The following is a 23,770-nucleotide window of genomic DNA, read 5'->3' on the forward strand; positions in this document are numbered from 1 at the left end:
AAAAAAAAAAGAAGGTAATCCCAGGAAGTACTGAGGGGAGAATTTTGCACTAAGACAACGAAATGAAGGAAGTCAATATAGGGCACATTTTTGAGGAGGTTTCTGTTGTGGGCAACTGGGCTCAGTCCCGCTGAAGGAGCTCTGAGAGGTAGTGTAGAACCTGCCTCATAGTTATACTTCCATAAGGGCGAGGTATCCATTCAACACTAACAGAGAGCTGCTCCCCTGGCACTTCCAGCTTGCACTACATGGTGGCCAAGAGAAAGCCCTCCTGTTCCAATACAGGCCATGAGTGCTGAGATGTGGGTAGAGTACCAAGGACATCTGCTACACCACGTATGGCACACCAATGGCTGAGCTTGGCCACGGGGAGACTGGGTTGGCCTTCCCTTGCAGGACCATACAGTGGGGACCATAGAGGGCGCCCACAGCATCTTTCATTCTGAAGAACATCCTCAGCAGCAACACCTTGTGGCACAAAGATGCAATCACGTGGCAGAATAGTTGGACAGAACCCATCTCTGGGTTTGGGTGTGGGATTTATATCCATATCCACCTCACTTTGGGACAGTGTAATTCTGGGGTAGGGGTTCAGGGGAGGAGACAGGGAGAGGTGGAGAGAGGTAGGGGAAGCCCTAGTAGAAACATCTGGAACTTCCAGCTAAGCTGGCAGGTGAGTTCAAGCATTCTTGGTTTAATTTGGACAAATGAAACTTGAAGCAAGGTTTTTGAATAATCCATATATGACCCAAAAGCACTTCTACACTTCATAATTCCATATTAATTTGTGTGATTACTTTTTAGGGTCTCTCTTCCCTCCTACTTCAAGCCCTTACACTGCACTCCAGGGTTTAACATTCATTCTAACATTTGTGGGGCCCAGAGCAAGAGTACAAATGGAGGCCCAAGAACGATACGTCTACATATTTTAAAGTTGTAAATCCAGCTAACAAACTGGTAAATAAAATATATTCTATCTTCCTACCTAGACAAATACAAAGATGTGGAAGGTGAGGTTTGAATTTTGAACTTAGAATTCTTGGAATCTTCAGAGTTCTGGCCAAAACATGGTGGCAAGAGGCAAGTCTGCCCCCTGCCAACATCCTTCTCTCCCCACCCCTGGCTCAATCACACCCCAGGGGCCTCACACACGTGAACTCAGCAGACTGCACACTAGGCTAGCTCCGTCTATACTAGGGGCCAGCAAACTTTTTCTATAAAAATCAGATAGTAAATATTTTAGGCTTTGCAGGCCATTCGGTCTCTTTCACAACTATTCAGTTCTGCCATTTCAGCACGAAAGCAGCCATAGACAATTCATAACCAAATCAGTGTGGCTGTTTTCCAATAAAACTCTATTTGCAAAAATAGGTGTTAGTTGGATTTGGCCCACAGGCTGTAGTTTGCTGACACCTAGTCTACACTCCCACAAATAGGTGCCCCTCAGCAACTCTAGGCTTAATGGTTACACACTGGTACATGATTTGTCCTCAGGAGGACAGATCTGGCAAAGAAGCCCAAGCAGATCCTGAAAGACAATTCAGGGTCATTTAGGCAGGGAGGTCCCAGGCCTGTGGGTACCAAAGTGGACCCCAGAATGTCGGGCACAGGCTCCAGGTGGGCACCTCCACTTGGCCCCACAGACTTCTCACCCCTGGGGAAGGTGCAGTCAGATGAGGGCCAGAGCGGGCCCTCTAAAGCCTGAGGCCCTGTGCAGGGGCTCTTCCTGCCCAGATCTAAGGGTACGAAGGAGAGACCATAAAACAGTTTTTGAATATTTGAATGAACATATTTAATGTTATGACATTTTCATCATATCATTGAAATCACTTCCATGGCAGTTAACGCAACAGTTTTGTAATTATAGCCAGAGAGATGAGACATAGTGTTTTAAAAAAGGAAAGAAGGGACCTTAAAATCAGATCTGGTTGGAGTCACATCTCTATTTCTTGATGAGTGGCGTTAAGCAAATTACTTCACTTCTCTGATCCTCACTTTTCTCAGCTGTAAAATGGGGATAATAGCAGTACTTTTCATAGCAACTTGAGAAAGATTAAATAAGATGATGGAAGAAAAGTCATTAGCACAATGCCCAGCACACAGCTAATGCTCAATAAAAGCTAACTTTGATAAGCCTAAGGCTACAAGAACAGAACCTCAAAGTGATCTTAGAATTCTCTCAGTCTACTAAGCCTGCCTTGTCAGACATTCCTGAGTCAAACTCAGCCTACTATTCAAAAACGCTCAAGACAGCAACCATTTTTTAAAACTGGAAAGAAAAATGGACATTTTCCCATAGTCTGCAGGCTACAATATTATGCATCAGTAGGTACTGAAAGTCCCAATAAGCAGCCTTTCATCTTTAAATGCCACAATGCTATGAATCAGGAAAAAGAAGTCCAGCTTGACATAGCAGAGATTTTCAAAAATGCTTTCCCACCATTCTCCAATAAGCTGCAACTTAGACACACTCATCCACACATCACTATTCTCTCCTTTAGTTCCTCAAACTTGTTTTATAATTACTGTTTTCCATGTGCAGATTTAGCATGATTAAATGTTGAGCTGCCTTGGCTGTATTTTATGGTAAGGTGCTTAAGAGAAGAGGCTGTCTATATTCTGTACTACAAGATAAGGACTCTATATACCCAAGTATTAGTTAACTGCACTTTCCATTTACCATTTCCATTGTTTTAATTTCAAACTCTATCAATTTATTCCAAACAATTAAATTTAAAATCTGAAACACTTAGTAACTTTTGTTAAAGGAACAGACCACTATCTAGCACACATCTAAATCCATGAGTTATAAATACAGCAAAACCTCAAACAATAAACAGTAAAAATAAAAAATAATTTGAGATGCTAAATCAAATTAAAAAACAATTACAGTTAATATAATATGCTGATTATAACAACATTATTCATTGCCTCATAAAGTTTCATAAATGTAACAAATTAAGCTGGTTGCACTGAAGAGATAAATAAGGTTTTTAGATTCGTTTTTAAAACATCTGGCATTTCCTTTAATCTGCAAACGTAAAATGTCAATTGGTAAAGCTTTAGCTGTAGTGTACCTACAAAAAGAATATTCAGGAATTATTGGGTCTTACACTAAAAAATCCTCAATCTGTCAACTAACAGATGTTTCAGAGAAAATGGTAGAAAGGTAGAAGAATAACAACTCTACCCCTTTGCCCCTAAAAATCCAATCACACAAAATTTTTCTACATTTAAAATCAACACATAGGAATTACATCTAAATAACCTTTTACTAGAAAAGAATATACACACAATCACACATAAAAGGAAAAATTTTAGCAAAGATCATAAGCTATTCCAAAAAAAAAAGACAACAATCAATAGCAAGGGATGGGAAATGGCTTAAATGTGCAGATTTCAGAGACAAGTATTCATCATGTATTCTGGAAAGAAAAGAAAAAAATAAATGTTATATCCTAACTCTGAGGTGTCTCAAAAATATGACTGATCACCATGGAGGAGTCGCATGAGCCTTTAGCAAGGGCCAAGTTCAGGGTGCTGAATGGTACTCAGAAACTTCTCTAAAAACTGAAATTATATGAATGAGAGTCAATAACTACATTAAGTTATCAAGTAACAGAGTTAAATCTCTTAGTGCATGGATAAGGTTAAGCTTATCTAACACAAAAATATATTAAAAGGGAAATTATGGGACATGGCTCAAATCTATTTTTGATTATTTCTAGAGAATATTTCAACAAATATTTCTAGAGGAGAAATCCTAATATGGTTTATGATATGGCTTCTGATCTTCCAGAGACCCAAATCCCTCCATTTCAAAAGGGAGCGATAGCCCCTTTATTCAGGTTTACATGAGCAACTCTAGTTATTGTGCAAGGCTCCCAGGTGTTGTGAACACTGGAAACAGATGAGAGCTTTTCTGGGAGTGATATGCTGTGGTCTCAGATGGAGAGAGTCCTATTAAAGAAAGACAGAGTAATACCAGAGAGAGAAAATTCAGTTTTTTAACCTGGGCAAGAACTGAGAAGGAGGGGGCAAATCCATAGTCATGTATATTAAAGAATTTACAAATCTCATGAGAACTCAAGATTGTTTTTATTTCAATAATCTGAAAACAAATAATTTAAAGATATTCTTGCTCATCACAGCAGCTGTGCCCATTGAGTTTGAGCAACAAGCTGTACCCTAAGGAATCACCATGCGTCAATGAGAAAGGAAAAAAGGGGCTGGCCAGTGGTGTAGCAGTTAAGCACCTGCGCTCGGCTTTGGCGGCCCGAGGGTTCGCAGGTTCAGATCCCAGGCATGCACCAGTGCACTGTTTGTCAAGCCATGCTGTGGCAGCGTCCCATATAAAGTAGAGGAAGATGGGCACAGATGTTAGCCCAGGGCCAATCTTCCTCAGCAAAAAGAGGAGGATTGGCATGGATGTTAGCTCAGGGCTGATCTTCCTCACTAACAAAAAAAAAAAAGAAAGGAAAAAAGATGGACTTGGGAATCTAAATGATGTGTTCTCACCTAGTGAAAGGTGAGGGATGTCAAGTTCCTCAGTATGAATCAAAGTTTCACAGAAATTGAATATTATGAATATGGTGGGAGAACTGAGTCATCACCCAGCACACAGCAGGGTAGACCAGTTGACTGCCAAGGAACCCACCCAGAATAGTTGGCATCATATTCCAGTAACAAGCAGCAATTTAGTTAATGTGGTTAAATTAATGTTGTTAATTTGAATTAGTAATACGAAGTATACTTAATTTCTAAATTGATTTAGGTTTTATAAAGGTGTAGGAGGGAAAAAAATAAATAAAACCTCACCCGCTTTATGTTTATACAATTAAAAGTATTATTACAATAACAATAATTTAAGTGAACCCTGGGGTTCTACAAGAAATTATTTTCTTTAAAAGGGTTCTCATTCAACTTTGAGAAACCTCGATTAAATGATTAAATATATACTGGATTTGAGTCCTGAATCTCACATTTATTATCTGTTTAACCCTGAGCAAGTTAACAAACCTCTCTGAGCCTCAGTAAATACCTCAGTAAGTAACAATGGCCGCAGGAGTAACAATGGCTACTTCACAAAAATAAGGTGAGTCATGATTAAGTCAGAGAAAGTGTAAGTGCTTAGCACAGTGCCTGAGGCTTAGTAAATACTCAATACAACAACTCTCATCATCATCAATATTAACTACAAACACATTGTGTTCTTTTCTTAAAGGATGCTCATCCTGTTGTTAATAATTAGTTCTTTGTTTTTTGTTCTATTAATTTCACATATGACTATGAAAGGCATTCAGATTCTGAGCCTTAATGTTCCCTTTCAATCTCTATGATCGGTTCTTGAAAGATAGCACAATTAACTGAATTATTAGGAATAATAATACTAGCTATGTGGGTGGTTTTACATGGATCCCAGGAAGAGAACTAGACCCTTAAGTACAGTATGTTTCTTCCTTATGCATAAAAGAAGAATAACAATATTAAACACATTGCCATGGATCTAAAAAGATTAGCTGGTTTAAAAGGTTGCTAACCAATTCGCACATGAGAGTAAAATTTTAGCCAGTGCAGTAAATTGCATCATTTGTTCAAAATATTCACCGTCACTCTCTAGTTGGCTCATCCCTACAGCCTCCCTCCCATAGAAGGAGAATCCTTCCTGCCCCACTGACATCAGTCTTGGCCATGTGACTTGTTTTGTTGAATGCAATGTGAGCTGAAGTGACACATGCCATAGCCAAACAGAAGCTATGAGAGCCATCTTAAGAGCAAACCATTGCTTTTTTTCTTCTCTACCATAAGAATGGTCCGTCCAAGAAAGGGACCACTCTTTCAGCCTGAGTCCCCGAATAAAGACAATGTGGAGTAGAACCATAGACAACCCATGAGAGAGAAATGAGCCACTGAGATTTGGAGGTTGTTATCTCAGCATAACCTAGCAATATCTAACTAATACACCCAGCTATCACAGCTGCAGTGCTAAAACAAAATATTTAACATTTAGGTTAAAACATAGGGCAGCATTTTTTCACTGATTTATCTCTTATTTCTTTTCTCCTTTTGCCACAATACCAATCTAGGTAATGTCATCCTTTCAGGGATAAAATATCTCATGTTAGGTCTCTAGATTAATGGAAATCACTTGTAAATGATATCTTTTCAGACACAGGTACACATAACCAACCATTTTAACCACCGCCAAAAGCATTCTCTTTCTTATTCCTGAGCCCTAATTTCTTTCCTAACAAATAACTCTCCTGATGCTTGGATATCAAGATGAAGGCAATCACCAGAAAGGATCAAAGGAGGATAAATCCTGCTGAGATGATACAGTTGTGCAAACAGCTCAAGTGAATGCCAGGAAGTATCTATGGGTGTGGGCTGGAACTCATGACTCCAATGGTCAGCACATGTGTGAGTGCCTGTCCTGGAGCACAGCCCCATGGAGAGTGCAGTCATGCCTGGCCCAAGCATGCCCCATCACGGGATGTCAAGACAAACAGGACCCATGCACCTGCTATCTGTGATTCCACTGTACAATGTATCTGTGAGTTCCAGATTGCCCAAGTGATGCCACTGTTTTCCCTTGAGCCTTTTGTGAGACAGATGATTCAACCCTGAGAGGTCCTTGAAGGCAATAACCATGTCTCATTCATCTTTGTATCTCAGTACTATTACACTTGTAATTAAAGGCAGCTCAGTGTCCAGCAGTTAAAAGCATGGGCTTTGAGTCAAGAGTCCAAGACTCAAATCCTAGCTTCTCCACTTACTTTGGTAAGGACATTGTGAGCAGATGATAAGTTCCCTACTAATGTCCCTCTGACTTGAACATTTTAGAGTGCCCCAAAGGACTTTGCACTGCAAATATCAGCATCTCTGCTGAGGACTTCTTTTGAACCTTGGAAAACTGCTTTTACATGGGGCAGGATGGAAGTGACAGGGAATTAGCCACTCTCAAAAACAACCAACAGAGATATTTATACACCAATGTTCACAGAAGCATTATCCACAATAGGCACAAGGTAGAAACATACCAAATGTCCATCAATGGATGAATGGATAAACAAAATATGGTACATAAATACAACAGAATATTATTCATCCTTAAAAAAAATGAAATTCTGATTCATGCTACATCATGCATGAACCTTGAAAATATTATGCTAAGTGAATTAACCCAGACACAAAAGGACAAATATTATGTGATTCTACTTGTATTCATAGAGACAGAAAGTAGAATATTGGTTGCCAAGGTCTGAAGACAGGAGGGAATGGGGAGTCTTTGTTTAATGGGAATAGAGTTTCAGTATGGGATGATGCAAAAATTCTGGAGATGGATAGTGGTGATGGTTGCACAACATTGTGAATGTACTTAATATCACAGAACTGTACACTTAAAAATGGTTAAAATGGTAAATGTGATGTTATGTATATTTTACCACAATAAAAAATAAAAATAACAAAAATAAATTTTAAAAACGAAAAGAAAAAAACAACTGACAGGAGCTGATGGTTACATACCCCCACACCCTCAGCGCTCATATGAGATCATCCTAAGGCAGGTGCTGTACACTATCTCCAGAGTTTCCTTGTGAGATTAAACTCCATTTGCCACTGTAGTAACTTACTGAATAATGTCCCATCTATTGGCTGCTTTCTCCTCCCTGTTTCATATCCTGTTCACCTATTGGTATTCCCAGTATGCCCCAAAAAATTACTTGCATTAGAATACTTGTCTCAGGGTCTGCTTCTAGGAGAAGCTAGACTAAGACACCTAGGCAAGTTTCTTAACTTCTCTAAACATTAATTACCTCACCATGAGCAATAATACTTAGACCATGGAGTTATTGTGAAGATTAAATGAGACAATTCTTGAATGTGCTTAGCATAGTGCCTGACACATAACAGGTACTTAATATGAGTTTCTCAAACTTCTGGTCCAATAGTTATCTGCCTTTTTGGTAGACGAAAAACTATGCTTTCTCAGTTTAAGGGAGAGATTAGAAATACAAGAGCTACTCTTTCCCATCTTCCACCTGATTAACATCTCCCATGATTTAACATTCAACATTTAACCACAAGAGGCATCAAAAGGAACTGGAATTTTGCATCCAACTCAATCTTTTGCTTAGAAGTGGACTGATCCCACAAAGGAAGTTAAATAAGCTCCCAGATATCAACCAGATCCTCCAAGGCAGACAGATCACAACCATAGCGTCCTGATTTGGAGAATCAGAGGGCTGTGGGGTTAACTGTACACAAGCCTTAATTCTTACCCTTCTTTCTCTTTGGCTCCGAATGTACCATCTTAGCATCACTAAGGCCTATGGTGAGGAATAAGACACATTCAGTCTTTTCCCGTTCCACAGTGCACCAGATGAAACCATGGAATCATGAAAATCCATTGAGGTCTATCTTTTGCTAAGTACCATTTTATTTGCTTTGGTTTCTCTTACTTGTTTTCCAAAATACACAGAGAATTTTGGCAGCACAATGATCACCTATGCCAATTAGCAAACCAAAGGAAGAGGTGCCTGACCCTGGTGGACTTTCCTAAATATGACTGATGAGAAATCCAATTTCTATTCCCTACTTTTGTAGGAAATGCCTTTCTGAATGTGTATTTTTTTAAATGCTTAACAAACAAAAGTTGACTTAGACTTACATGTTAAAAAGAGAAGCTCTGTTCCCCCAAAAAATAAATAATAAAATCCCAAATTACACCTTGCACTTTATCATAATCTCCAAAGCCTTTTTCCAACATTTCATATGTCCATGGCCTTTAACTTTCTTCTTATCCCTCACAGCTATTATAGTTGGCCAACTTAAGTCCAAAGCATCTGACTGAGGGTAAACACCATCCATATTGGGCATGTCTAATGGCTTCTATTTCTGCTTCAATTACATTACATTTATGAGGCTCATACTTATCCCTATAGTACTGCCTACATTTTTCCATTTTCCACTTACTTTTCATAACATAACGACAAGAGTCAAGAAATATTCAAATGATGGCACAAACTCTGCTATAAAAATATGGTGATGCCGCTGAAATAAAACTACTTGTTGGCAGGTAAGGCCGTGATACAACAGCTCAAAACGTTGGTTTGTAAGCTGAAGCACAGAAGTCAAGATTAATGTATAAAAGGTAGTTTAGCAATGTTACCATCTAATGTACAAAAGTGGTATAAATCATCCAAAAGTAAAGTCATAGGTAGCTGGTATGCATGGGGCGTTGAATACAGTTTCAGCACATAACTCCCCCTCCTGAACAATTCAGGGAATAATTAAACCATGTCCACTCATGAACTTTGTCACACCACTTTCAGAAGCTGTACACTATGAACTACTCCAAGTATTTCCCTCTATCCGTCTAACAAAGTCAGTTTAATTCCATCCATTAACTGCAAACATTTGCAAAGATTTTAAAACAAGATCCATACTTTCTGTGCTCTGTGTAAAACTCACTGGAAAGAACTTGGCCCAAGATGATATTTGGCAAGATTCTCAAAATCAACAAGTGGTGTGGAATCCCACTGCAGATCTTTTCTCATGAGCATTTTCACCTGAAAAATGGTCTTTTAAAGTTGTTAAGGCTACATAAATTATGTTTAGTCAATGAAATCAGAAAGGACACTGCTAGGATTCCCAAGGCCATATTCGTAATCTTTCTATTGTTTTGTAGGTCATCCTTCCACTCCCTCATCCCATTTCAAACCCTCTTGGGGAAGGTCATCAAGAGGACATGACCGCTAGTTGACCAGAGAGCTGGACCTGGGCAATCTGAGGATCCTCACCTCCCTCCCCTGTCCTTGAAATGTATGTTCTGCCACTGTTCCCATAGCCAGAGCCACTTCAAGGATGTAGCCTCGAGAAAGTAAGGTGTTGTTGAGACCATCTGGACTGAATACATGACTGAACCCAGTTAAGGCCTCTATATAAACTTTGAAGATTCTGGTGGGCAGGTGCGAAGATCTACTTGTCTTGCAGCTGCCACGACAATCCTTGTATGTAAGTTCCCTTGTTTATTAAACTGGCACCTACCAATCTGGAGTGGTCTGCCTCTTTCTTTGGTCTCTCCTTGCACTCTGTGTACAGGGGCCAATTTTCGAACTAACCCCATACTCCCACAAGCACCAAGAGCAGGTAGTTATTGCCAAGAAAGTGGAATGAAAGAAAAATAAAGAAAATTTGGGGTCTCTGGTTGTGTTATTCCCCTACCAGAAACCCCATGATGGTTAAACTTGAGCCTCATCTCCTTAGTGGCTCACGGGGTCTTCACGCCTATCACTCTCTCTGACTTCTCGTATCATCCCCCACCCCCAGCCTAGCTAATCTCCAGCTACACAAGTCTATTTTCACCTCCCCAGACTCCAAATCTCCCATCCTCTTGCTCACTTTTGAACTTGGACTGTTCCCTCTGTTACTTATACCATCAAAACCAAGCCCATCCCAGCTAATTCCACTTAGCGTTCCACCTCACCTTAGGTATTACCTTCCTCAAGAAGCCTTCCCTCATCCTTCATCCATGAATCTGCTAAGTCCTACATGATAGCCTGGGTACTCCCCCATAGAAACACCCACTACAATAGCCTGCTTACTTGTCTGGTGCCCCACTAGAGGCTACAATTCTCAAGCCCCGTAAAATCACCTGCTCTGTTTACAGCTGCATCCCCGTGCCCAGCAGAGGGCTGGCATAAAGCAAACACACACACATATGGTGAATATATAATACAATGGCTTAACTCTTTGTTAATAAAGTCCATCATGAAAGCACACCAGCCATTCTTGTTTACTTCCAGGATAAAATAGCTCATAAAATGACAGTTACTTAGTTGATACTTTGCATGAAAAAACTGTTGTAGAAAAATATCATTTTATATCTGGAAAAGGGCCAGATGATTTTGATACATATCAAGAAATAGAGATCCACAAATAAGGAGAAAGCTAGTGGCAAAGCCAGAAATGGAACTTAGGTCTTTTGACTTGCAGGTCAGGGCTCACTTCTCTATATCCAAAAGAATCTGCTCTGAAGTTATTCTAAGCAACTATTCATGTTGTTGAATTCAAGGTGGCCTGTCAATGTATTTGAAGCCTGTGTATGAAAAGATGGTTCTTTCTTAGCCTTAACAAAAAAGGCTAAGAAAGATTTCCCTTGAGTAAAAAATTTCCCTTGTGTACCCCTGCTAATTGCTCTGTGCTTGCAAGCCTGATGAACAGCAGTCACTGAAACTCAATTGCTTTTGTATCCACCCAGCATCAAACAGGACCCATTTTCAATGAGCCCCTAAGAATGCCAAGCTATCGTCCCATTCATCACCCAACTTCCAGCTTCCCCCCATGGAGAGGCTTCAGGAACAAGATGGCTAAAGAGCCAAAATGGGAAACAAAGGAGTAGTAGAGAACCTTACCTGGAAGGAGAGAAAAAACACATATTGCCCGAAGTAAAAAAAACACATCAAAAGCCCTCTCTTGGGGGCCGAACGTGAAAGAATCAACAACATGGCTCCACTAGGATCCTGCCCTTTGAACCAGTCTTGCTCCTCCAGGTGATGACAGTTAGCTTGGAGCCAGCCAGCAGGAAGGCAGCAAGGCTAATCTGCCTTAAACAGGTACAAGAAAGCCATCTTGGTAGGATTTTGGTGTCCACCAATGTCACTGAGAAAATAACCAGAGATCATGGTACCAGCCCAACCCCATATCTTGCAGAGCCACTCAAACTTCTACCTTTAGAATGGAGTTCTCCACCCCCAGAGCAGCTCCCAAATCCACCTTCAATTACCTTGAGCTCACAAAAGATGAACTTCCCACCCTGACCACACCCACCTTGTTCTAGAGAAATTTGCTACATAAGAACCAGTAATGACAGTGCACAACAAGATTTAATTTCTTATATAAAACCCTGCTCTTTCTTGCTATAATTAATCATACCGTTTTAGTGGAAAGTCTCTCACGGTTTGTATAAGGATCTGAGAGTATTCCTAAAGAACAGTCACACTGCTCAATTCCCATTTAAGCTCTTGTTTTCTGAGCCACTAAGTTGCCTTGAATTAATAGTTTGCTCTTAATACATTTACAGGGAATGCACTTTGCTGCCTGCAATTCTTTCATGCTCTGAAATCACGGAATGACAACTACATTTAGGGGTGGAAATCTGTAAGGCAGGAAAAGAGAAGGAACACTATCAGACCCCACACACACACTCATACACATACACATGCACACGCATGCACACATACGAGAGAATTAAGTGAGCAAAATGTAGAATCTGAAGAACAAACCGTGGCAAAGTAGAGTTGCTGGTATAAGGCATCTAGAAACACTCCCACTGGCCTTCCATCTACAGGTGTATCCCCGAGATGCCCTCCGACCCGACCCATACTCCTCATCTGCTGGGGCCGCAATCTCACTAGTGACTTCCAGGAAAAAGTAATCACTTAGCTCCTTCCTGAAAGTGCTGGCTGCCTTTCTTTCTTTCCATCTCTTTTTTTTTAATTTAGTTGAGTGTCCACTAGGTGCCAGCAACTAGAGATTTCCTGGAACTTCAAAGCAATAAATCTGGAAGGTAGAAGTGGAGAAGGAATGCCCAAAAGGTTAAAAGCAGAAATTGAGGTGCAGCTCTGAGAAACAGGGTCAGGCAAGTGCTAAAGAAATTCAGCTAGGGCAGAAGTTGAACTGGCCCAACAGAGGGGTGACCAATTATATCAGCAATTAAGTCAGTGAGGTAGTGGTCTTGAGCTCCCCCACCTGAGGCAGAGTGGCAAATCACACAGAGGACTCGGCCCTAGCTGTGAAAGAGAGGCAGCCTGGCTCTGCCTGGTGCCCTTGGCATTGAGACTAGTGGGGCTCAGTTGTTTCTGTTGTAATCATGGAGCCACATACTGCTCCCACTATGACCAGGGATAATTTAGCAGCCTTGAGAGTCAGGGAGACATGGGCTCAAATTCTGGCTCTGCCACAGCATTCATTCTTCTAGTCACTCATTCATTCAACAAATATTTATGGAGCATCTACTATGTGTCAGACACTCTTCTAGGCACTGGGGATATATAAAAGGCAAGAGCTCTTGCCTTCACAGAGCTTATCAAATTCTTTGAGCCTCAGTTTCCTCATCTATAAAATGGGGATAATACACTTTCCTGTATAGGTAGTATGAAATGAGGGATATAAAGCACCTAGCACAGAGTAAATGCTCAATAAATGGTGTCCTTCATAGAACAGAGCAAACTTATCCATGACCCTCAACTAGAGTGTAAGCTCCAAGTGAGGAACTATCTGTGGTTCACCTCTATACCCCTAGGGCCTATCACATAGTAGATGCTCAATAAATATTTCACAAATCAATGAATGAGTATTCATTCAATAGTAGCCATTATTATGGTAACTGATAATCATTATTCCCATCATCTTCCCCAAGCCACTGAGATTCTATTACCTAAAAAAGCAACAGGACATTAAAGTAAAAGCTTTCTTTTAAAGAAAAGTAAGGTACACTACACAATATATCTTCAGACTTTTTTTAACGTGATACCAAATGTTATTGAGCATAAGTATTCCAATTCAAAGAAACTATTAGTACAAAGACCTGCATGGACAGCCAATGTAGATGCCTGCCTAACGCTTTCCTAAGCACAAATTAAGGACAAGTTGGCCAGGCTTCAGGTTGATCCAGAAGACACGTAAAAAGTAAGTTAAGTTTAGCAGATATGCTAAAAGGTGATCTATCAGTAAGGACAAGCTAAAAAAAAAAGTGCTGCATAAACAATCACAAAAATCTCAATGGCTTAAAAGGACAAAGGTTAATTTCTTGGTCACATTATATGTCCAGTGCCAGCTGACTGGGAGCTTTGTTCTTTTAGTGACTCAGGGACCCAGGCAGATGGAGGCTCCGTCTCAACTCTTGCTTCCATGATCATCACCGTAGTAGAAGAGAGCACTGGAAATTAAATGTTCTAGCAGAGAAGTGACACAAGTCACTTCCAACATATGCCTGGAAGGAGAGAAAGAGTGGCTCTGGGGAACATTAACAGTCTCTCCACAGATGATACTAAGACACAAGAAGCTGTGGAATAACAGAGAGATTTGTTAAGGAGGAGGCTCAAATAAAACATCTGGACAGCTCGAAGGTTCACATAATCCTGGACCTGGGAGAGTGTGTAGGGATCATTTTAGAGCAGTGGCCTCAACAAAAAGACATCTCAGACAACATAAACGTGGACCCTGAATTTTCAGAGCAATTTTGCTTTTTTCTATAAATATACTGAAGGCCCAGATAAGCTTTTATTTAGGAAATAAAAAAAGTGTCTACAGCTGAAAAACATTTGAAAACCACTAACATAAACCAAATCCTTTATTTTACAGATTAAAAAAGTAGAAAGAGACAGAAAATAAGTGAGGCCCAGGAAGTTAAAGTGACCCCTCCCCACCCCCAAGAAAGCTCTGGAATGTTTAGCAGATGTGGAAATACAGTCATGTGCCGCATAGTGACATATTGGTCAACAACAGCCAGCATATACAACAGTGGTCCCAAAAGATTAGTACCACAGAGCCTAGGTATGTAGTGGGCTACACCATCTAGGTTTGTGTAAGTACCCTCTATGATGTTCGCACAACGAAATCACCTAACAACGCATTTCTCAGATCGTACCCCCATCATTAAGCTACACGTAGCTGAAAGTCCATTGACAGAATTTGTTGTACCATTGTGCCACCCTCTGGCCTTACCCTTCATCTCTGCTAACTTTAACTGGTACAATGGAGCCAGACACAGACCAAAATCATGTCATACAAGGTCGTCAAGGGCTCAATAAATGGTATGGACAAAAAGTAGAAGTCCCCACCCTTTTGTACTAAATAATGATTCACATCCCATTAGCAATTCTCTACATTACTCATTCCCTACTTCCTGGCAAATGTGATGCCATTAGTAGAAGTTAATACTAACCTTCAGGAAACTCATTTTGTTCTCAGAAGATTACAGGTTCACAGCCAACTATGATTTGTGTTCACTCAATTCCATTCCCTTCTCAAGATCCCAGCTCTGCTTTGTGCCTAGCTTTTCCTCCACCTTGATTCACACTAAAGCACTGGGTGTCACGTACTTAAGCCTCAATGGTCTTCCAACCCGCAGTCTCTGTCTTTTTCAAATCATTTTATACTCGCTAGCTCATGAAATAAAACTCAAACTTTTCAACCTGGAATCCAGTTGCTTCCTCAATTTTACCCCAACCTACCATCCAACATTATCTCTGCTGTAGTACTTATCCTGCCCAGCCAAAGGCAGGATGATGGGCCGGAAAGTCAAAATGACATAGTAATGAATCCTAGATCTTGTGCAAGTTCTTTAATCTGAGTTTCGATGGCTCACCCATAAAATAGGTATGGTGGTATCTACTTTGAGAGACTCTTGAGAAGGTATGTATTGGTGAGATTTATGTTTGACTACAAGTAATAGTGGCTTACGAGTAAGGAGGTTATTTATTTTATGCAATGCTGGTACAATGGCTCAACAATGTCATCAAGACCAAGATCCTTCCAGGTCCAGCTTTGCCATTTTTAACAGAGTCTTATCTTTGTTGTTGTAGTGGCTGCTGCCCCTCTAGGCATTGCACCATTGTTTCCAGCAGCAAGAAGAAGAAAGGGGCCAAAAGCTGTTGGGGGTATACCAGCCAAGTGTGTCCTCCTCACTAAGCTTTCAGGAAAGACCTTGTCCAACAACATCCACTTACATCATTATAAGATCTGAGTTTCATGGCCACTCTAGGCTGTATAAGAGTCTGGGAAAGTGAGATGGGCATACTTCCATCTCAAACAAAATTGGAGTTCTTTTAGTTAGAAAGGAGAGAATGAATATTGGATGGGCAATCAGCAATGTCTACCCCAATATTAGATGAGATATTTTATGTAAAGTGCTAAGCATAGTACCTAGCACATAGTTAACTGCTCCAAAAAAGTTAAGCTATAATTATTGCTATTATTATAATTATTATTGTTATTATTATTATTCATCTATCTTATCCTCTGACCAAATGGAATAAACTCATTATATCCAGATGCACTCCTTACATTTCTACTATATCCACTGCTCTATTTGTATCTGCAACACTATCCCTGCTTCAAGGTCCAAGAAAATGCCATTTCATCCAAGAAGTCTTTTCTGACACCTACTCCTAATAATAACTTCTATGGTGGCAGGACCCACATCAGACAAAAATTCCTGTGTTCATCACTCCATTGAGGATAGTCCCTTGGAACACAGTAGGTTCTAACAAATAGTGCCTTGATAATTTAAGTAATTCATATACATACTTATACCTGCTTTTACAGTCAATCCTGTAGAATCAAATATGATATATTTTTGAAATGCAAAAGTTAAACACCAGGTTTATATGTCATAAAGCTAGGGGTGGGATAAGGGGATGAAGACTGCATTAAAATGAGAAGAGAATGAGAAGAAAAAAATGTAAAATTCTCTAATAACACCACACTTTTTACACATTGTGGGAGTTCAGATTATAGTTCATCAAATATTCCCTCCCCTACAATGTACAAAGTCTACTTTTACCCATGGATGATGGGCTTCATCATGTGTCTTGCTGTATCCAAAAACATTGTCAGTGGAAATGACATTTGCTGTACAATTTAGCTTGGCTCTTGAATGCAGTAATCTGCCATGAGAAAAGCATGCCCCAAGTAGCTGCTCTCTTCAGCGTGGGCCCCAAAACACATGTGGAGCAGACCAGAGCCCAACCTGTAACCCACGTTAGAACCAACCCAAGGAGTCCAGCCTAGATCAGCCAAATCACAATCCACCTAAAGACTCATGAGTATGAGAATAAATAACTGTTGCTGTAAGTCAGGGAGTTTTGTTATGCAGCAAAAGTTGACTAATATATCTTTTACCATTTGATATATTTTAGCATTTCTTACATATTCATTGTATTCTTTTTCTTCACATAAGAAAGAACAAGCTGAAGAATCTCTGCCTTTGGTACACACAATGATTTCTATCTTTGGATCAACTGTTTTAAATTTATGAGACCTACATTCTCATTAATGTCAGTGCTTTCTGTTTTCCATTTGTTTTACTATCTTTCTAAAATAAGGAAAATCACAATAAAGTATCAAGGAATAATATAAACATTGCTGAAACTAAACTGTTGGCTGGCAAGTAGGTCTCCCATATCACAGCCAAAATGTTAACTTCTTAGCTGATAAAATGGGTTAAAGGATGTTCTAGTGAAACAAAAAGAAACGTAGATTGTACAAAGTCATCCTCACCAAAGTCAAAAACTATCTGTGGAGATGAATTTGCAGACTCTTAACACCATTCATCTAAACTCATTTTTTAGGATACCTGTTTGGCAAACTATGACCATTGAGTTTCACCAAAGGGAAGACACTGATAAGGCTTAAGTCTTGTGGCTTTTCCAACATAATAAAACAAGAGAGTCTTACTATTTTAATAGAATAATTTTAAATACAATTATATTTAATCACTAATGAAAAAGAGTCTCTTGGTAAGTGAAAGAGAAAACAAAATTTCAATCCTTTAGCAAAAAAAAAAGCGTCAATTGAATGATGTCAAGAGCACATACTCAACCAAGACCTATTCAAAATTCCAATTGGAAATTTAAGGTACGGAGAAAAATGGAATAGTGTAAATTTTGTTTTTTTTATTTTCTTTTAAGTCATCATCCTTAAGTTTGGAACCAAATTTCCATTGGCCAAAGCTGACCTACTAGAAATACGTAATACACCAAGTTACTAAATTTGCCTATTGGTAGAAGTGACAGCCTTCAAAGTGACAAGGCAAATAGGATAGTGCAAAGATGATCAACATCGCAGTGGACTCTTAACAGAATAGGCCCTATGTATGCTGGGAGAGCCCACACTTCAGACTGGACACGTGAAACTGCACAACCAAAATTTGAATTCAAGGCCATGGCCAAGGTCATGGGCTATGGGTCAGAGAAGCCTGGGCTCCAGTTCTTGCTCTCACACTAAACTGGCAAGATACTTAGCTCCTTTTAGTTTCCTCATCTATAATTTGGGAATAATAATAGTACCTACCTCATAGGGGTTCTGCAAGGTTTAAAAAGATAACGCATGTAAAGTACTCAGCAAAGTGCTAGCATATGCAATAATATTAATAATGATAATATTAATAGTGATAATACTACCTTGACAGACTCGGCTCCAACATGAAGACCATCCTGATCAGTACTCTGGCTCACAATCTGTTCATGAAATGCTGAATGCACAGCTTTACACTCACATCCAGGTACAGCTTCTATAAGGTGACAGCTCTTAATTTTGTTTTGGATCAAACAGTAATTTTTCTACTGAATTCAGGGAGAAGGGTGTTGAAAAATAAGCCTTTCGCTAAAACAGAGAATTGAGAAGGATCTGGTCCTTCCACCCACAATCCATCCACTTGTGAAAGTCTTGCTGGTGAAAGTCGTGCTTCCATTACCATCCAAACACCGCCCCCTCCAAACTGTACAAGGCTTTTTTATTAAAACACAGAAGCAGACCAACAAGACGGCTCACCTTAGAAGCAAACTCACCTTACAGGCAAACTCTTCTACCCTCCAGAAAGGATCTGGCTTGACCCCACTGCCACCTCCAAACTGACATCCAAACTGGAAGTGAAGAAGGCAGCCCTCACTTCCACAAGTTGAGTTACACTGTCAAAAACTAAATCTCTTCTGTTCGTGCTAATCCTAATAAAGCATGCTTGCCTGCTTCAAAAATATCTTATAAATCCATCTGAAACAGCCAAGAGCCAAGTACTGTATACTGAGAAACAATGTGACTTTACAAGGACAAGAGTGACCATAGGAGACAAAGTGCCACACCCTTTTCCAGATAGCTCAACAGTAAATGGAGTCTCATAAAGGAGCCTGCAATTCTAGAGCAATAGGTGGACAATTCTAACCCCAACACCCTTCCCACCCCCATTTCATTCTTTACACAGGCCCATTTCATTTTCATTTTCATTTTTAAGCCAACGGCCTAAGCATCCCCAACTACTATAAGTGATAAAGGGCGGGGGGAGACAAACACAAGTCAAGCATACTTGCTTCTAAGCTCATTTTCGAAGAGTTTTCTTCTCGTTTGTCTGCCTCTCACAGCTGGAGCCTCATACCTGGTGCAAACCAATGGTTAAGTAAAACCACTGATTTAAAAAGCCAACCAGGAAACTAACCATGACAAGTGGGAGCTGCCCTCCTCTCCCGAGCATTGATTGGCTCTTGGGATTCCACCGGTCCCCGTTCTGCCTACATAAGTGGCAGGTGTGGCTGTCAATCACAAAGGGACCTGACAATTCACCGCTCCGGGAGTAAATTGCCTTTCATCCAGCAAAGGCAGGTAGCCGCCTAAAATCGATCTGCTCGTAACAGAGCGGACCCTCCCTCTCTGGCAAGGAGATCAGAGACCCTTAAGTACAATATAAATAAGGCAGAGCCGACCGGAGAGTTTACGAGCGCTGTTTTATTATCCCGCACCAAAGCAGCCCTTAATCTTCACTGTCCTAAGATGATCTTTCAAAGGCTCGGACAGTAATTTAAAAAAAAAAAAAATAGGTACACCCCTCTAAGTATCCCTTTTCTTGTATAATTCGGAGATGGGGAGGAGGAGGGAAGGAATGTCGTTCAGTTTAATTTCACGTCGTATTCGTTTTCATACACCACCACCCCCTAACCCTCCCCAATAAATCCGGCTTCATTTTCCCTGACACGGATTTTTTTTTTTTAACACGTTCCCCTCGGAGCCCACTGAGACAGCCAGGCACCCCACCCCCCGGGCTGGGGCTCCACCTTTCTCCACTTTGTTCTGCTTGGGGTTCCCCGAGACCCTTGCCCCCGCGAACACCCCACCCCTCGGGGAAGAAGGGGAAAGCCAGGCGAAAGAGGGGGAGCCGGAGAAAAGAAAGGCGATGGCAGTGAGGTTGGCTGCCGGAGAGGGACTGCAGGAGGTGGCCCGGGCCGCCGGGACGAGCGAGCGGCGCCCGCGCGCCGGAGGAAGCCGTGCACTTGTTCCAATCCAGGGGTTTCTACATCAAGGCAAATCCACCCTTAGGCCGCCCCATCCTTTCCCCCGCCCCAGAAAGCCCTGGGGGAGGCGGATGGTTCACCCCTCGGCTCCCTCCGATAACGCAATGCAGCTCCCCACTAGTGAGGGGGACCCGGCACGAGGATGCCCGGGCAAGGGCGCCCCGTGAGAGCTGGGCGCCCAGCAGCCCCGGCCCCGGCGTCGACGTCTCACCTTTGCGATGCTCGCCCGGGAGCCGTCCCACATGGATTTTTACAACCTCACGTCGCCTTAGCTCCCGGCGGCCGGGAGGAGCCGGAGCCGGCGCCGGAGCCGGAGCCCGAGCGAGCAGGAGCTGGAGGAGGAGGAGGAGCGGGGCAGGGAGGGAGGGAAGAAGGGAGGGCGCCGCTCCGAGGGCCGGAGCCTGGCGCCGGGCGGGGCGGGGCTGACGGCCGAGGGGGCGGCACCCGCCGCAGTCCCGAGACGCGTGCTCGCGCGGCGCTGCCAGAGCTGCGCTCTGCCGGGCCCCCCGCCCGGCCGCTCGGCGCGCTTGCTTGCCGGCCGTGGCCCTGACTCACATTCCCAGCATTCCCGAGGAGCCGCTGGGGGGGCCGGGGCTGGGACGCGGGCGCCTCCACGGGGGGCAGCAGAGAGCGCCCGGCCCGGGCGGGCTGCGGGCCGCGGGAGTCTTCGAAGCGCCGCTTCCCAGGAGGCCGCCGTCTCGAAGCAACGCTTCCCCATCTGCTGTCCACGACGCCCCTTCCCAGGTGCTCCCCTCCAAAAGCTGCCAGGCACTTCCCGGGAATAGTCAGGTGGCTTTGGCGACAGAGGCAGGGATGGCGCTTGGTGGAGGGAATGCAACTATCTTTCAAGTTAAGCTTGAGAGTAGGGGTCGAGGTTCCCAGATCCTGGCACCCTCCCGTTAGTTTAATCTTATTTAGGAGGGCGAAGGGATTTCATAACGTTTTTACTTTCTTGTTCCCCCAAGGAAAAGAGAATGGAAGATGAAGAAGGGAGCAAGAAAAACATATCATCATCATTATCGTCATCATCATCATCATTATCAAAGTTGCCATCATTCATTCAGTGCCTCCTCTGTGCCCTGCAATGTGCGTTCATTGCCCCATTTAAGATAGATGGTGTCTGAGTTCATTCGCACCTCAAGATAACGTGCAGGAGGAGTTGGACAAGTTTTCATTGGAAAAAGCTTCTACTCAACAAGTCTGAAGCCCCAGCCACTACCATTTTCTATTAGGGAGGGGATTCAAAACGTCATGGGAATCTACAGATTTGGTCTCGCTCCCTGAGAAGTCAATTTGCAGGACTAGAGCAGTGATTTCCTTCCTATCCTGATGAGTCTGCTTCCAGCAATTTCAGTGACCCGATCTGAATGTCTCCTGCTGGGAAGCTCAGACAAATAAAGCAAATCCAGCCATGGGATGTCTGGGTGAGCAGAAGTATGGAATCAGCACAGTAACTGGGGATGACTCCTTTCCTCCCCTGATGGGAATTCAAATATTAAATGCAGGACATGGACTCTGAAAGAGGAAAATGGCTTCCGGTTCCAACCCAAATGCCTTGTCCCTTAAGCCTTCCTTTTACACAGACTCATGGCCCCTGAGGCCTCTTTGCCCTCATCCTCTTTTTTTCTCTCAGTCACGAAGAAATTAGCACTCATTCTGCTGACCTGGGTGCTCCAGGGGGCAAAACCAAGCTACACCCGTTGTGTTGAGTTTTCCGTGTACATCCTTGACAGCCTCAGCTGAAAAGACTTGTTATATATAAGTGGTTGAGAGTCCTTTGAGAAGTCCTAAAATCCCATCTTTTGAAATGTGACCGTTTGAGTACCTCCTATGTACAGCACTTACATTTTCTCAACTACTCGCACAAAAGCTCTGTAAGATATTTGCTGTCTTTCAGAACGGTTGGGTGAGGTACCCAGCTAAGAGTGTGTTTACATCTGTGCCTCAAGTTCACTGTTTTTGGGCACCCATTCTCTTCCTTTGATCCATGGGTTCTAAACAGGAATCCTTGGACTTGCTAGGGACGATTTCTTGTTTATATGCCTATGTACATTTTTCCCCCAGAGAGATGATCTATGATTCTCAACAGATTTCTTTCATATTCGGTCCTTGAAAAAGTTAGGAACAGTCACTTTAAATAGAAAGCAACTTGATGGAGTAGAACAAAGACTGGAAGTTTTCGGGATCTTAGGTCATCTTTACCCTCTCTGAGACTTAGTTTTCTCATTTTAAAATTAAAACTAAAGGATCTTAAGATCCCCTCCAGAGCCAACATTCTCTAACTTTATGTTTAAATATACGTGTGTGTGTGTGTGTGTGTGTGTGTGTGTGTGTAAGCTTTAAGAGAGCTCAAAATGCTTACAAGTCGCCATTGTGGGATCTTACTCCTGAGGACAGATAATTATAAAACCCTGTTATGTTTTATAAAACCTGTTATTTGGCTTCCTCCAGGTTTTTTGTTGGTTTTTGTTTTATTTTGCTTAGTTTTTGTTTCACATCTTTCTCCGTCGTGGTGATCCCTTCTCCAGCAAGTCAGAGGGAGTACACTTTTATGGCATTCTCACATATTCATTCACTGGTTCACTCAACAAATACTTACTGAGTATCTACTCTGTACTAGTTCCTGTGGATTCAGAGCTCTGCCCTCAAAGACTGTATAGTGTAGTAAGGGAGATAGACAAGAAAACAGGACCTTACGATGCTACTTATGGAGGGACGAAGCTCTGGGAACTGTAGGAGCATGCCGGAAGGACAGCCAACATTTTCCCTGGGGTCCAGAAAAGGTTTCCCAAGGAAACGTCCTCAAATTTGCTTGCCGCATCCAACTTTCCTGTCCTACCCTCTACTCAGCCCAGAGCAGCAACCTGCATGCTCTGTGAACCCAGCCATAGGAAACTGGATCTCTGGTGGACACATGCCCTTGGGTGGGTTGTCACAGGCTGTCAAATACTGTCTCACAGTATTTGAAACTGGGCCATGAGAATGAGTCAGCCAATTGGTACTGAATGGTGAGCTTATAGACCGTGGTGACCCAAATCAGAACTGTGGCACCCAAAACCATGATGCCAAAGTTATTGAGAAGTGAGCTCTAGAAGCTGGTCTGCAAAGAGGAGAACAGACAGCCATGTAGACAGAAACTGAGATTCCTAATGGCCTAAAACACTTGGATATCTAACTGCTTACTTGATATCCCCAATGTGAGTATCTAACTGGCACCTCAAACTTCATTTGTCCTAAACGGAACTCTGGATTTTTATGTACCAAGCCTCTTCTCTCCCAAGGTCACCCATGAGATTAATGACATCACCATTTATCCAGTTGCTCAGGTCCAAACCTAGGAGTATCTCTGATTCCTCCTTTTGCTTACACCACATATCCACCCCATCAGCCAGTTCTGTCAGATGTACCCTGTGCCATATCGGAGCCTGAAGCAAAAGGAAAACTGTGCACTCCTATATATATATGTATGGCCTTGGAATGAGCACTGGTTGGAAACAACTGTTTTTGCTGCACAATGATGTAGGGTCATAAAACATCAACAACCTCTCTCTCTCTCTTTTAATATCTTGTTCATTATGGATTTTTTGCATCCCTTTTGAATTCAGTAATTACAAAGAAGAATAAAGACTTATATAGCTCATGCTATGTGCCAGGCCCTGTTCTAAGCAGTTTATGTGCATTAACTCATTTATTCCTCATGATCA

General features: G+C 42.0%; 1 protein-coding gene across 7 annotated transcripts in view; it reads right to left on the minus strand.

Annotated features, from left to right (window-relative positions):
• The window catches only part of ERC2 (ELKS/RAB6-interacting/CAST family member 2), a 907,827-nt gene extending 887,437 nt beyond the window's left edge, over positions 1–20,390 (minus strand). For all 7 annotated transcript variants that reach the window (XR_015552235.1, XM_087431197.1, XM_087431195.1 and 4 more), the window contains exon 1: positions 20,278–20,390. The gene's annotated coding sequence lies outside the window, so the exon portion shown is untranslated. The remainder of the gene's footprint in view (positions 1–20,277) is intronic.
• Positions 20,391–23,770: the final 3,380 nt, after the last annotated feature.

Source organism: Ceratotherium simum, chromosome 5 (assembly GCF_057802395.1).
Source record: "Ceratotherium simum simum isolate JZ-2026a chromosome 5, ASM5780239v1, whole genome shotgun sequence".
NCBI lineage: Eukaryota > Metazoa > Chordata > Mammalia > Perissodactyla > Rhinocerotidae > Ceratotherium > Ceratotherium simum.